The sequence below is a fragment of the Aquarana catesbeiana genome, linkage group LG06, assembly GCF_042186555.1.
Source record: "Aquarana catesbeiana isolate 2022-GZ linkage group LG06, ASM4218655v1, whole genome shotgun sequence".
In the NCBI taxonomy this organism is placed as follows: Eukaryota; Metazoa; Chordata; class Amphibia; order Anura; family Ranidae; genus Aquarana; species Aquarana catesbeiana.
The window spans coordinates 34,875,120-34,891,210 of record NC_133329.1 but is presented as its reverse complement, the minus strand read 5'-3'; the positions used below and the strand labels follow the sequence as shown (position 1 = coordinate 34,891,210).

Below are 16,091 nucleotides of genomic sequence, written 5' to 3'. Positions count from 1 at the left end.
GGATAAGATGGATTGAAGAATGTAGGCGCTTACAGCCTGTTAAAAAGTAAAATCTTTTATGTAAAAGAAATAAGAAGAACATGCTGTAAATCGCTTGGTTTAAATGTAAAGATATTCATGATTGTTTTAAATGAAATGGAAAACTTAATAAAGAGAGATTGAAAAACATTACAATATTTATATTGTTAGTCAACAATCTCTCAATAAATCAACTGTAATCAACATGACTCAAAACTCAAGTGCAACAAAACAAAATTCCCAATTCCAGTGGAAATAGAGACTCTACATGAATACATCCTGTCTGGTATACTGTAGGAGTAACCAGAAATGTAATACTTCCTAAATTAAGGCAACAACAGTGCAGCAAGAAACTGTGTATAAATGATATTATTGTAAATGCAGATCCCCCGTTGTTGTAGATGTGTTTAATTCCTTATTGGATAAAGATGGTATATCCTACAGAAATACAGACTGTAAAGCAGATCTTCTTTCACTTGGGGTATCTGCCAAATCAGTATATAAGACAAGCCACTTCAGTGTGCAATTAATCAATTACCTATTCCATAAGTACTTGCATATTAATCCAAAGTTAAAATAGCATTTTGATTGGACTGTTCAAGAAGCAGACCTTGCTAACTGGTGGGAAGCTGATCAACTGCACAATTTCAATAGAATATGGTGAAAGAGTAATACATCCTTGCATAAAAACTCCTCAATAGATCATATGAAGCAGTTCGTAATGATCTCTTTACTATGGATCACTATATGGCTGTCAATTCATATTAAAGGCTTTTTTCAAGCTGTGAAGTGTTTGCTCTCTGGTGATTTGCTTCCAAATATCTGGCAGCTCAGCAGGTAATGCTCCACATGCTTCTGAAAACTGTTCATTAAACTTTACAAAGATGAACTTCCAGTAATCTGAGGACTCAATGCTGGAGTCAGGCTGAATGGCCCAATCTGGATAATATGTACGATACTCTTTACAGGGATGATCTCTCCATTCAGTATCTAAATTTGCAAAAACTGTGTTAGATACCACAACAGTAGTACAGATATCAATTTCCAGCTTCTCACTTTTCTCATCATAGTAACCAGCTAATCCTTGTGGTCTGTGAATAGATGCTGAATGATTCGTATGATCACTCCCTCCGGCCTCACAGGGGACTTTACAGAATGGACACTGCTTGCCACATCCAACCACCTTCCTGAACAATTCATCCTGAGGCTTTACTGTCACCCTGGAAAGTACAGACTGTATATCCAAAGATCGTAGTACTGATTGGATTTGTTGCTGTGTCTCTGTGAGGAAGTGATCGATTTCTGATGAGAGCTGCATAATGTTTTGTGAGTTGTGAAATGTGATGACTTTCATCTCTTTCTCTGGAATCACCAATTCTGTTTTTAACAATTCACAGAACTGCTCCAAAAAGCTTGACACTGAGTCTCTTTTTAGGCAACTTGCATTCTTAAGGGCAGTCTTTATTTTCTTGTCAATAGATGACAAAATATCACCGAGCAAGGTTTCTAAAACTGGTGCCTTGCCAAATTTTTTTGCAATGTAACTTAAAATCCATTGCTTCATAAAATTGTCATAAGAACTGATGTATTCAACATACTTTTGGAATGACATGTCTTCTAGAAGCTCCTCTAATATTGTAAACTGGAAAAAACTTCGGCTGCTAAATGTGATATTTTCAGAACCAGTTAAAATATCATCCACTATTTTTTGTCCAAGATGTTTGAAAATATAATCCATTATTGCTGGTTTTAGGCACAGCTCACAAAACTGTCTAGCTCTGTTTTGATATTCGTCTTTTTTGTGGAAAATACTGAGAAACATGGACAAGTATTGAGGCTTTAGCTTTTCCATGCAACATTTGGAGTCATTTGTAATAATAAATGTGTCATGTAACTTCTGGAAAGCTTGAGAGGCTTTTCCAAAAATGAGAAGTTTGATATCCAGCTCAAACTGTGCTGTGAAGTTAAGCCTTCTCGCATCTCTATGAGTTAGTATTTCATTGATCTTGTGTAGCAGTTCCATACCGTATATTTCATTGTAATTATCACTGGAAGATAGCTTCTCTTTTATATACTCATCACTGGTTTGAATTATTGAATCAACAAGATTGTTAATCTTCTTATTGCGGTCTTGCTTAAATATTAGGTTGTTTAAAACTGCTCCATTGGAGTGGTCAAAGTATCTTCCATCTTCTCTACAAAACTTGATATTTTGATTTGCATATTGATGTAAATCATTAATCTTAATTAATGCTTCATTTATATAAGGTCCTCTATTTTGCATGTCATTTCTGAGAAGGTGAAGAAGAGAATGATCCACATCACATCTCTTAAGTTCTTCAAACTGCAGCTCTGCTATTGTCTTCTTCCACATCAACTCAAAATCTTGTTGAATTTCTTGTTCACTTACTTCCCGATTATTCTGTCTATATGTGTGCAGAAGTTGTGATATTCTATCTTCAATCAATGTCTGGAATTTCTTCTGAATGTCCAGGAAATGTATTTTCCCTTTCTGGATAGAAACAGCCTCATAGCACTTACTAAGAGCATTTCTTTCAAGTTCTTTTCTCAGGCTTTTTATACTTATTTTGAATTCTTCTCTGTGTTGTTCTATGAGATTAGTATTTTCTGATTTTTCTAAATATTTATCTAGTGATTGAGACATTTTGTTTTCTTCCTGCAGAAGAATATTCTGCAGCTCATGTTTTTTGATTTCATATGTTTCTCCAGATTGATTTCTAATGTCATTTTCTGTGCTGATCACCCAGTTGTGAATTTTTTTACAGAAATCCCATTCCCATAAGGAATACTGTACAGACAATTTATTGTAGGCGTTGGCCACCATGCTGTTTCTAAAACTAAAGATGAATTTCTCGTGTTTCACAGATTGCCATAAACTTTCTATCCAAGTAATAAAGTCAGAGATGCTGGATGGTTTGTTATTAGATTTCTCACTTTCCATAAACTTAAGCAAATACATTTTCAACTGAAGCAGATTTGAGCTGTAGCCAAGATTTACAGGAGCCATTGGTGGGTCTCCCTGCCACAAGCCGGGAATGTACCAATTGTCCTTCTGAATATTGTACTTTATTACATCAGTGAAAGCTGAAATATTATTGTTTCCCTCCATTTGTGCAGCCAGTTTTGTCATTTTATTCAGCTGTTCCAGAAGTTTCTTCCTGTCTCTCATGTTCATATCAGGAGCCGATACATCACAGACATTCTGGTGTACAAACTGGCAGCTAGGTTTCCTCCCAATTTCTTTCATTCTAAGAAAAGCATGGACCACAATCTGTAAAATATCCTTAATTTCTGTTGTGTTTTCCATGGCCATATTGACTATGGTAATATCACTCAGCCCAACCACTAGTGTGGCCAGTTCATTGTCATGTTCATAGCTATCCTCCAAAGAGGCCAACTCCGGAGCTTTTAGCCCCTCAGTATCAATCACCAGAATGAACTGACAGCCCAGATTTTCTTGAAAGTCCTCTTTCACATTAAGAAGAGTCATGAAGGCTCCTCGTGTGCATCGTCCACTGGCCAGTGGGAACTGCAGACCAAACATGGTGTTGAGAAGAGTGGATTTCCCCGTACTCTGCACTCCCAGCACAGTTATCACTCTAATTTTGCATTTTCTTTCTGTCTTGATGTCCAATTCAGTCAAGACATCTGTTATCCATTGCAGGGGGATGTTGGAGGCATTTCCATCAATAAGCTCCAATGGAAACCCATCCAACAGAAGATCAGCTGCTATTCCTGGAAGTTTAGCAAATTTTTGTATGTGTCTATCAATTTGTTTTTGTTTTGTCATAGAACTTTCAGCTTCATAGAACTGACCCAGTTCACGTAGAAAGTGTTCTATCCCTAAAGAGCTATCTGAAAGTTTCTGATCTAAGTACTGAAGTTATTTTCTATGTGCAGTGTTGGTACATTTCTGCTTGCATGTACTTTGAAGTTCAGTCAAATTGTTTCTTGCAATTGCATCAAGCTTAAATTTCATCCATTTTAGAAAATATTGTCTTTCTTTCTGAGGCAAGTCAGTAAGAGCATCTGTAAACATCTCTATACCTTTTGGAGTTTGATGTTTATATTGCTCTGAGTACAGGTTATTGCATTTCTTTAGGAGAGCAGACTGATATTTTGTGGCATTCTCATCTCCTTGATTTTTCATTCTGCAAAGTTCTTTTTTTAATTTGGACAACTGTTTCCAGAGATCTCCTTGTAATTTCATTGTTTGCTTTTTATAATTTGCTACATCATGGATTCCCTGAGTGATTTGATTGGCAAGGTCTCTTGCCTTCTGGCATTCATTTGTGTTTTCATCCACCACAAAATTGTAATTATCAATGTATCTTGAAACTTCTCCTAGTTTTACATTTTTGGTGCATCTCTTTAAAACATTTTGAAGTTTACTTTGTAATGCGTCAATGAAATTTGCATCATTCTCTGTTTTGCTTTTCAGGATAACATGTTCCTTCTCACATTTTAATATTGGTAAAAGACGCAGAAGAATACTTTTTGTCTCTTCCTCTATACATTTCCCTGGACTAGGAGTAACAACAAAGTAAAATGTAGTGTCACTCTGACTACATTTTGATAACAGTTGGAATTCTCGCTCATTGATTGTCTCCATAAATATAAACACAGCTGATGAGATTTCACTCAGAAATGTGAACTGGTCCCAGTAGGACTCCAGGTCTCCACGTAGGTTGGTCACTGCAAAGGGTTTTGAAAATCTACCAGAGGGAAAATACCAGGACATTTCCACAAGTCCTTCAGATATTTTCCTCTCAAGGTTTCCTCCTTCCATATCATCATATATGAAGAAGTTGTGATGCTGCTGGACTGGATTAAGAACTTGATTTAGGGCTTTAGATTTGGACACCTTGGATTTCCCCAATCTTACAAAGGAAATTAGTGGCATGGGAATATTCACCACATTTTCCTCTCTGAACCCTTTGCTACCTGTTAGTGACTGAGGTCTCCACTTTTTCACAATGTCTCTCATTGCCCACAGCATGAAGGTACAATGTGACCTGTCACTAGCAGGGAGCAGCAGAGGAACAGCAAACTGACACACGGCCATTTTGCTGACAATCTCCTGTTGTAGAATATTGTCCGAACAATGCAGGAGAACACAGAGGACATCAAGAGGGTGGGTAAAACTTGTATTTTGCAAATTTTCAAATATAGTTTCAAATGGATCTATTTCTTCTCCCACATCTGTGTCAAAAAGAGTGTTCCTTGCAGTACTGTCCAAGGCCATGATCTTCCTCATAGTACACCAGGGTACATCTTCTATCTTTTGGGGTTTATTGCTGTGGCTGTTCTCTGCAGAGACTTCTAGAATATCCCCCAAAGTCAGCTTATTAGAAATATACTTCTCCATCTTCAACTTTACAAGGAGACTCATAAAAGCTTCTTTCTCTGTAAACAGAAATAAGCATCAAGATATATCAACAAGTCATATTTTTTGTAAATTTGGTTTAACTTTAAAGTAGAACTATAGGGAAAACTTTTTTTTTTATTTTGCATAGAGTAAGGGACGGTTATAACCCCTGTCAGATTTTTTTCACCATCTGTGTCCCATTGCAGAGATTTCCCTTCAATTCCTGTAGCCAAACAGGAAGTGAGAGGAAATCTCTGCAAATTAAGGGAATTCATTGGGGACCCCCAGGATACCAGAACCAGTGTCCCAATTGGAAGATTTACTTTTCTGGAGACAACACATTTGGATTTTCTTTTTACTTTCAATGATAATGATAAATAGGACAAATAGAGGATGGGGATCTCCCAAATGCAGCTAAGACAGCAATAAAAACTGACCAAGGTTCTAATCTATCTCCCCTTTATCCAAAACTAAAAAAAAAAGTTTTCCCTTAGTTATACTTTAACATGTTTTAAATGGGGACTGGGGTAAGATCCAGACCAGATTGACTGCAAATCCACTTAGCTTGAATTCTGGGGTCCTATTAATTTTTTGTGAAAAATAAATATGGCATTTTTGAACCGCCTTCCACCCAGCCAATGTACATAATCAGCTGGGTGGGAGCTTCCTCATTCTGAGTGGACGTACCCACACATCACCCAGAACATGTGCTTGTGTGCGGCCGCGAGACTGCAAAGCGATCCTGTAATGGCTGTGATCTTTGAATACATCCCGTGACAGATCGGGTTATCAGCGATGTAATTGGTTCTCCTGATCACATGATGGCTGTGTACAATTAGTACAGTACACCATGCACCACTGTCCCTGTCACATGAACATCTGCACAAATCATCTGTCACAGGGTCCCATCAACATCTGTCACAGTGTCCCATGAACATCTGTACCTGTGCAAAAAACATTTGTCACAGTGTCCCAGTGTCCCATGAACATCTGTACCAGTGTACCAGTGCACAAAAACATCTGCAGTAGTGCAATAATATGACATTGCAACATCAACATCTGTGTCATGGATATACAGTAATGTTTGTCTGTCAGCTTACCTCTTCATGTGTTCAGGTTCAGGTTAGGTTAAGAGGCCAGCCACTCTCACCTGGCTGCTTAAGTAATCTCTCCTCAAAGCATGGCTCCACCCCAGCCCTATCAGGGAACTCTATATTAACCTGTGCACTGCAAGCCAGCTCTGCTGATCAATATTGTGTGTTTGGCTTTTGTGTGCGACTTGCTGTGTCTTCTACGTCTGATTCCAGTTACCGATCTTGCTTGTTACCCCAACCTTTGGCTATCACCTGACTATCCTTACCTGCTTGCTGCCCTGACCTTTGGCTATCCCCTGACTATCCTTTGTTGTCACAGTCTGCTGCTTCCTCTCTACCTCTACCTCCCACCACTAGGGGCCTCTGGTGAACACCCGCTGGCTCTTAGATTCTAGGAAATGTCAAGCTCTGGCTCCCATTATCATCTGTGTTGATACTACAGAGTACCTGCTCTCCTGTATCACCTAGAGCTCCATCTGCAGCAGTTAGCCGTAGGATCCACTACGTTGCGGTGCACTCCAGACCCCAAAGGGGTGCATCTGTCACCTGGACTCAGGTGACCTGACAATCTGTCAATGTCTGTCGGTGGACGATCAACATCTGTAATATTGTACAAGTGCACAAAAACATCTGTCAGTGTACCAGTGTCCCACCAACAAGTAAATAAAAAACCCAAAGTGCTGCGTCCCCCCCCATGCTCATGTGAAAAGGCGAACGCACACATTGGTCCCGTACACATATGTAAACGGCAATCGCACCACACACGTGAGGTATCGCCGTGAATGTCAGAGCAATTGCAATAATTCTAGCACAAGACCTCCTCTGTAACTCTAAACTGGTAACCAATAAAAGCTTATAAAGCGTCACCTAAAATATCGATGTTTGGCACTATTTTAAGGAATGACATGTTTGAAATCTAATTACCCAACGCAACACCATATTTTATATTTTACCAAAAATGTGGGTATTATATTGTCTTTGTGTGCATTGAAATTCAATAAACTTTATTTATGCATTAGTGTGTAAAATTGCATTTGAAAAACTGCTGCGCAAATACCGCATGATATAAAATTTTGCAAAATCCACCATTTTATTCTCTAGGGCCTCTGAGACAAAAATATATAATGTTTGGGGTTCTAAAAAAATTTTTATAGCAAAAATACTAATTTTTACTTGTAAAAGAAAAGTGTCAGAAAAAGCAATGGTCTTAAAGTGGAGAATGTCCGAAGTTCTCCTTGGATGTTGGGCCTCGCTCTTTGTGGCTAGGCTGTGAAAAAGTCTCATACGTGTGGTATCACCATTCTCTGGAGAAACAGAATGTGTTTTGGTGTAGTTGCAAGTATGCCTATGCCGTGTGTGAGAAATAACTTGTTAAAATGACAATTTTGTAAAAAAAAAATACACAATAATTTCTTAATTTTCCAAAAAAGTGGGGAAAAATTACAACTTCAAAAAACTCACTATGCCTCTTACTAAATACATTGGATGGTCCACTTTTAAAAAAGGGGTCATTTGGGGAATATTTGTAGTTTTATGGCATGTTAGGGCCTCAAGAAATGATATAGGCCATCAGTATATCAGGTGTGATACATTTTCAATGATTGGCATCATAGCTTGTAGACTCCATAAGGCCTTGTACACACGGTACGAAAATCAGAAGGGAAAATTCATAAGACGAGCTGTCTGCGGATCTTCGGACCGTTAGTACGGTGCTTTCGACAGCCGATTTGACTTTTTCGTTAGACAAAAGCTGGATGTGCAGGCTATAACATTTTTGTCGGATGTGAAATCAACGTCTGATTTTCAGATGGTCAGTACAGAAATTGTCACACAAAAGTCGAAAATACAAACACGCATGCTCGGAACCAAGGAACAAAAAGTTCGGTCTTGTAAACTACTGTTCGGAATCTAGAATTAACATTCGTGACGCAGCAATTGATGAAATGTTGAAATGCAGCACACATTCTCATCTTCTTTAATGGGATAATAATGAAGCTGCTTTTCTGGTGATACTAATGTAGTAATGCCAAATTTATTTTAAAAGGCATTTGTTTTGTAGGATCTGAAAATCGCGAATCGACACTCACTAAACTTCTACTAACACGAAATTAGCAGAAGGGGCCCAAAGGGTGGCGCTTGAGAAATTAACTTCCTCTTCATACTCTCATAGTACGTCACTACGTTCGTGTTAATAATATACACTGATTTTGGGTATTTTTACCAAAGAAATGTAGCAGTATAAATTTTGGTCAAGATTTATGAAGAAAAATTACGTTGCTGATTTGCAATGTTTTATAACATACAAGTGCCTTGAAAATGTTCCACATTTTGTCATGTTACAACCAAAAACATAAATGTATTTTATTGGGATACTTTGTAGAACCACCTTTTGCTGCAATTACAGCTGCAAGTCTTTTTGGGGATGTCTCTACCAGCTTTGCACATCTAGAGAGTGACATTTTTGCCCATTCTTCTTTGCAAAATAGCTCAAGCTCTGTCAGATTAGATGGAAAGCGTCTGCAAACAGCAATTTTCAAATCTTGCCACAGATTCAATTGGATTAAGTCTGTATTTTGATTGGGCCATTCAAACACATGAATGAACTTTGATCTAAACCATTCCATTGTAGCTCTCTAATGCCCTGCACACACGGTCGAACATTGATCGGACATTTTGACAACAAAATCCATGGATTTTTTCCAACGGATGTTGGCTCAAACTTGTCTTGTCACACAAAGTTGTCGTAAAATCTGATCGTTCTAAACGTGGTGACGTAAAACACGTACGTCGGGACTATAAACGGGGCAGTAGCCAATAGCTTTTGACTCTTAATTTATTCTGAGCATGCGTGGCACTTTGTGCGTCGGATTTGTGTACACACGATCGGAATTTCCGACAACGGATATTGTTGTCGGAAAATTTTATAGCAAGTTCTCAAACTTTGTGTGTCGGAAATTCCGATGGAAAATGTGTGATGGAGCCCACACATGGTCATAATTTCCGTCAACAAGGTCCTATCACACATTTTCCGTCGGAAAATCCGACCGTGTGTACAGGGCATTACAGGTTTTCTTCTAAGATTGCTCTGTATTTGGCCCCATCCATCCTCTCATCAATTCTGAGCAACTTCCCTGTCTCTGCTGAAAAAAAGCATCCCCACAACATGATGTTGCCACCACCATGTTTCACTGTGGGGATGGTATGTTCAGCGTGATGTGCAGTGTTCGTTTTCTGCCACACATAGCATTTTGCTTTTAGGCCAAAAAGTTCAATTTTGGTCTCATTTGACTAGAGCACCTTCTTCGACATGTTTGCTGTGTCCCCCACATAGGTTCTTGCAAACTGCAAGTGGGACTTCTTATGACTTTCTTTCAACAATGGCTTTCCTATTGCCACTCTTTTATAAAGGTCAGATTTGTGGAGTGCACGAATGATAGTTGTCCTGTGGACAGATTCTCCTACCTGAGCTGTGGATCTCTGCAGCTCCTCCATAGTTACCATGGACCTTTTGGCTGCTTCTCTGATTAATGCTCTCCTTGCCCGGCCTGTCAGTTTAGGTGGACAGCCATATTTTGGTAGGTTTGCATTTGTGCCATACTCCTTCCATTTTCGGAAGATGGATTGAACAGTGCTCAGTGAGATGTTCAAAGTTTGTGATATTTTTTTTATAACCTAACCCTGCTTTAAACTTCTCCACAACTTTATCCCTGACCTGTCTGGTGTGTTCCTTGGCTTTCATGATGCTGTTTGTTCACTAAGGTTCTCTAACAAACCTCTGAGGGATTCACAGAACAGCTGTATTTATTCTGAGATTAAATTATACACAGGTGGACTCTATTTACTAATTAGGTGACTTCTTAAGGTAACTATTATAGTTAGGGGTTATCAAACTAAAAGGGGCTGATTACAAATGCACGCCACATTTTTCATATATTTATTTGTAAAAAAAATGGAAAACCATTTATCATTTGCTTTCCATTTCACAATTATGTGCCACTATGTGTTGGTCTAAACATGGAAAAATTCAAAAGGTATGAATACTTTTTCAAGGCACTGTAAACTAAGAAAAACGCATTGTTTTCAAAATGTTCCGGCTTTTTTTATTGGTAGCGTAAAAAATAAAAAAAAACCCAGTGGTGATTAAATACCACCAAAAGAAAGCTCTACTTGTGTGAAAAAAATAAAAATAAAAATGTAATATGGGTACATTGTTGCATGACTGAGTATTTATCATTCAAAGCGGGACAGCACTGAAAGCTGAAAATTGGCCTGGGCAGGAAGGTGGTGAAAGTGCCTGGTGTTCAGGTGGTTAAAATGTATTTGGCTTTGAACCATGGTCAGAAGGCTAATGCTGCGTACACACGGTCGGACTTTTCGTCTACAAAAGTCCGACAGACGCCGACGGACTAAAGCCGGCTGACAATCCGATCATGTGTGGGCTTCCCCGGACTTTCATGCTTCAAATCTTTACGTCGTAACTACGCCCGACCCAGAAATCCGCTCGTCTGTGTGCTAGTCCGATGGACAAAAACCCACGCTAGGGCAGCTATTGGCTACTGGCTATCAACTTCCTTATTTTAGTCCGGGGTACGTCATCACGTACAAATCCGTCTGACTTTTGTGTGATCGTATGCAGGCAAGTCCATTCGTTAGAAAGTCTGCCGCAAGTCAGCCAAAAGTCAGTTGAAAATCTGTCGGATGGGCTGTCGGACTTTTGTAGCCGAAAAGTCCGACCGTGTGTACACAGCATTAGAATGGCCAGTAAGGACGGGGATTGTATAAACCACCCTCTTCACGGTAAAAGGAGCCAGAAGCCATATGGTCTCTTGAATCTGCTGTAGAAAAAAGGTTTCTGTTGGAAAACTGTGCTTTACTTTTGTGAATTTCAGTGGGAGGATCTTGTTAACATCCCCTCTTCATGTAAACAAAAATATTTTATTTGGACCACTATCAATGTCAGCAAACATGTTTGATTCCTATGGTGAACAAATCACGGGTTTAAAGGAATCATTTACCTGTGCACCAGAGCAGAGGACAGTAATTGACATTCCTAAGGGGAGAAAAGTTGGCATTTTCATAGGGGGCCCTTTTTGGCCCCTCTGGAAGTTGTTAACTGATTGTAAAGAGCATAAGGACTGGCAATTACAGAGCAGAGAATATAAACTTTTGCAACCCAGCAGTTAGGGAAGTACCAGCTCAAATGCCTTTACTGTTAGGCTGGTATCTCTGGGGAAAAGCAAAATATGTTTTTATTATTTTGATTAAAAAAATGCTCAGGAGAGATAAAAGGTAGATTACCTGAATTGGACAAACATTCACAATGAATATTTGAATTTTCAGTATAAACAAGAAAAAAAATTGAAGGCTCAGGCTATAACACTATACAACAACAAAAGACTGCTTGATTAACTGGAGGTACTGGGCTTTCATGCGTACAGTATTGTACACAAATAGATTAGAAAGTCACTAGAACTTCACTCTATTTTAAAATATTTGTGGTTATTGTCTCTCAGTAATAAACTTTATTTTGAATACCAAGATAAAACCCATCTTTGTCAATCCCTCAAAAATTGTGACCTAATCAAGCTGCTTACATACTTTTTAACTACTATAAAATAATTGGGCTATTGTCTCTCAGATGATATACTCTAACATTTATTTGAAGATAATATTGACATAAAATCACACATATAGGTCGGAACTTGATGTGTCTTTTTTCAGCCTCACCTACTATGTAACTATGTAACTTATACCTGCCTTTTTTTCTCCCTCTTTATTTGCAGCCAATCCAAGCTGCTAAAGTGCTGTTCAGCCACTGTGCACATTTTTTGCCTATTTTCTCTTAGGTACTACACTCTAATTTCTATTTTTAAGATAAAAACTTTTTCTTCTCCTGCTCTTTTTTTGTGATCTAACAGAGCTGCTTGCATACTGTCCAGCCAATGTGCAATATTTGTGGCTAGTGTCGCTCATATACAGTGCTGTGAAAAAGTATTTGCCCCCTTCCTGATTTTTTTTTTTGCATATTTGTCATGATTCAGATCAACAAAAAAATTTTAATATTACACATAGATAGCCCGAGTAAATACAAAATGCAGATTTTATATGATGATGATGTGTCTCACAGAATACAGCGGTGAAGGAGAGTGTAGGCGCCGGAAGTGGCGTAGGTCACCGCAAGCACCGTGGTGATCTATGCCAGGAAGTGGGAGCAAATATCTGTATTAGACAGGTATCTGCTCCCTCCTCCCCCCAGAAAGGTGCCAAATGTGACACCGGAGGAGGGGAGGAATCCAAAAAGTGGAAGTTCCATTTTTGGGTGGAACTCCACTTTAAATAGAAGCTGTCTGACAAAGTGAAGCACGCTAAAATATCTGAAACCAAAATTACTCCAAGAGCACAACAACAACTCATCCAGGAGGTTATAGAAGAACCCAGAACAACATCTAAAGAACTGAAGGCCTCACTGCTGACCAAAAAGCATACAATGCCAAAGAAGAATGCCAAAAAACATCTTGATATTCCCCAAGACTTTTGAACAAATTTTCTGTGGACTGATAAAGACAAAAGTTGAACTTTTTGGGAAAGTGTGCATCCCGTTACATCGGACGTAAAACTAACACAGCATTTCAGGACCTAGATGACTTGCCATAATTGATGGAACCATAAATTCTGCACTCTACCAAAAAAAACCTGAAGGAGAATGTGCAGTCATCTATTCCTGACCTCAAGCTCAAGCACGTTATGCAGCAGAACAACCTTCCAAAACACACCAGGAAGTCCACCCCTGAATGGCTAAAAAAAATGAAGGTTTTAGAGTGGCCTAGTCAAAATCTGGACTTAAAAATTATTGAGATCCTGTGGCATGACCTTAAACAGGCTGTACATGCTAAAAAAAACCCTTCAATGTGGCTGAATTAAAACAATTCTGCAAAGAAGAGTGAGCCAAAATTCCTCCATAGTGATGTGACTATGATGATATGACTCATTGCCAGTTATCGCAAATGCCTGATTGCAGATGTTGCTGCCAAGGGTGGCATAACCAGCTATTAGGTTTAGGGGGCAATTACTCTTTCAAACAGGGCCAGGCCAGTTTGGACAGCTTTTTTCCCTTATGAAAATGAAATCTTCATCAAAAACTGGTTATCTTTGTGTAATATCAAATATTTGTTTAATGATCTGAAACATTTAAAGTGGAGCTCCGCTCCCTCTAAAAAAAAGTATACCTACTGTAGCTTTTGACTTTTACTATTAGGGCACTTACCTGTCCAGGCATCCAGCGGTGTCCTCACCCGAGCTGATTCTTTAATCGGCTCTCGGGTGATGGCGGAAATCGGTTGTGAAGCCTTGTGGTTTCCTACTGCACATGCACAAATCACGCTAAGCTTTCTGAATGGGGGGGAGACAGTAGCGGGGTTGGGTACCTGTTAAACCAGGTACCTGCTCCTCCTCACAAGGTGGCAAATGTGTCAGTGGAGGGGGGTAAAGAGGCAGACAAGCAGACCTTCCCCTTTTGGGTGGAGCTCCACTTTAAGTGAGACAAATATGCAAAAAAAAAAATCAGGAAGGGGAAAATACTTTTTTACAGAACTGTAATATACTGCAATACATGCTTATTTCAAGAAAATACCTGACTCTTCTTCATCATGTTTCTGTGTAACCATTGCATTCTAACCAAGTTTCTTACATACTTTGCATCCATCATAAAATATTTGTGGCTATTGTTTCCCAGATAATAAACTCCAATATTTATTTCAAGATAAAACATGCCTCATCTCCCTCTTATCTTGCCCTTTGACCAAGCTTTACATACTAGACACGTGCACACTGAAATATTTTGTTTCGGAATTTCATTTTCTTCCGAAAAATAAATGTATTTAGTTACTCCCGAAATTCATTTTTATTTATTTCATTTTTCGTTAAAAATTGCATTCGTCCGAAAATCCAAATTAAGGTTGAATCTGTCATTGAAGGCTTATGGTGTCTGTCGAATGTTCAAAGATGATTCGACGGAGCAGCTAAACTATACGACGCCGTATAGTTTACCTGCTCCTTCGAATCTTCTTAGAACTTTCAACAGACACCATAAGCCAAAGTACGTGTGTACTTAGTTCTAGCTATATAGTTACATAGTTAGTCAGGTTGAAAAAAGACACAAGTCCATCCAGTCCAACCATAAAAAAAAAAAAAAAAAAAAAAAAAAAACGTACAATCCAATATACCCAATACTATACCCACAGTTGATCCAGAGGAAGGCAAAAAACCCCAGCAGAGCATGCTCCAATTTGCTACAGCAGGGGAAAAAATTCCTTCCTGATCCCAGAGAGGCAATCGGATTTTCCCTGGATCAACTTTACCTATAAATGTCAGTACCCAGTTATATTTAGGAAAGTATCCAGGCCTTTCTTAAAGCAATCTACTGAGCTGGCCAGAACCACCTCTGGAGGGAGTCTATTCCACATTTTCATAGCTCTTACTGTGAAGAAACCTTTCCGTATTTGGAGATGAAATCTCTTTTCCTCCAGTCGTAAAGAGTGCCCCCTTGTCCTCTGTGTTGACCGTAAAGTGAATAACTCAACACCAAGTTCACTATATGGACCCCTTATCTATTTAAACATGTTGATCATATCCCCCCTTATTCTCCTCTTCTCAAGAGTGAACAAATTCAGTTCCTCTAATCTTTCCTCATAGCTGAGCTCCCCCATGCCTCTTATCAGTTTGGTTGCCCTTCTCTGCACTTTCTCCAGTTCCCCGATATCCTTTTTGAGAACTGGTGTCCAAAACTGAACTGCATATTCCAGATGAGGTCTTACTAATGATTTGAACAGGGGCAAAATGATATCTCTCTCTCTGGAGTCCAGACCTCTCTTAATACAAGAAAGAACTTTGCTCGCTTTGGAAACCGCAGCTTGGCATTGCATGCTATTATTGAGCTTATGATCTACCAAAACCCCCAGATCCTTCTCCACTACAGATTCCCCCAGTTGTACTCCCCCTAGCATGTATGATGCATGCATATTCTTAGCCCCCAAGTGCAGAACTTTACATTTCTCAACATTAAACCTCATCTGCCACATAGTCGCCCAATTAGACAGTGCATTGAGGTCGGCTTGTAAATTGGAGACATCCTGTAAGGACGTTATTCCACTGCATAGCTTGGTGTCATCTGCAAAGACAGAAATGTTACTTTTGATCCCAGACCCAATATCATTTAGAAAGATATTAAAGAGTAAGGGTCCCAGCACTGAACCTTGGGGTACACCACTGATAACCTTAGACCATTCAGAGTAAGAATCATTAACCACTACTCTCTGAATTCTGTCTTTTAGCCAGTTTTCTATCCATTTACAAACTGATATTTCCAAGCCTGTAGACTTTAACTTACACATGAGCCGTGTGTGCGGAACTGTATCAAACGCTTTTGCAAAATCCAAATAAACCACGTCCACAGCCACCCCTCTGTCCAAGGTTTTACTTACCTCTTCATAAAAAGAAATCAGGTTTGTCTGACAACTTCTGTCTTTCATGAACCCATGCTGTCTGTTGCTTAAAATGTTTTTTTCCAGCAAGAACTCGTCTATGTGGTCTTT

At 39.0% G+C, this 16,091-nt stretch overlaps 1 pseudogene; it reads right to left on the bottom strand.

The window, feature by feature from the left end:
- Positions 1-501: 501 nt before the first annotated feature.
- Positions 502-5,407, bottom strand: LOC141147547 (up-regulator of cell proliferation-like; annotated as a pseudogene).
- Positions 5,408-16,091: the final 10,684 nt, after the last annotated feature.